The following is a 443-nucleotide window of genomic DNA, read 5'->3' as shown; positions in this document are numbered from 1 at the left end:
CCTTTCTTTTCTCTCCTTTCTTTTCTCTCCTTTGTTCTTTTCTTTCCTTTCTTTTCTCTCCCTTTCTTGGAGCCATTTGGTCTGATACATAGCTCCACAGACTGAAACCCCCTCTATTCCTCCACAGCAGTTTCCTTAGACTTTGGGGAGAAGAGGGGGCTGTGATTCCCTTACCAAAAGAGCGGCTTGAGCAAGGCTCTTGCAAGCAATGGTTACAAGAATTTATTTTGCTGGCCCTGCCACAGACCCACTGTGTACCTTTAGGGCAAGTTATTTATTCTCTCTGCATCTTCCCTTACATGCAATGCCTGTAGCAGGGAGAAGAAGACGATAAGCACCAGGGCGTTTTCCTCCCCAGGTTGTATTGTGAAACACCAGCTCGCTCCAGGAGCTCTGATGCCTTCCCTGCTCCCTACCTGAGAGCTGCCAGATAGCTCTGCATT

The sequence above is a fragment of the Indicator indicator genome, chromosome 18 (genome assembly GCF_027791375.1).
Source record: "Indicator indicator isolate 239-I01 chromosome 18, UM_Iind_1.1, whole genome shotgun sequence".
Classification (NCBI taxonomy): domain Eukaryota; kingdom Metazoa; phylum Chordata; class Aves; order Piciformes; family Indicatoridae; genus Indicator; species Indicator indicator.
The sequence above is the reverse complement of the archived record's forward strand: the minus strand, read 5'-3'. Positions refer to the sequence as shown.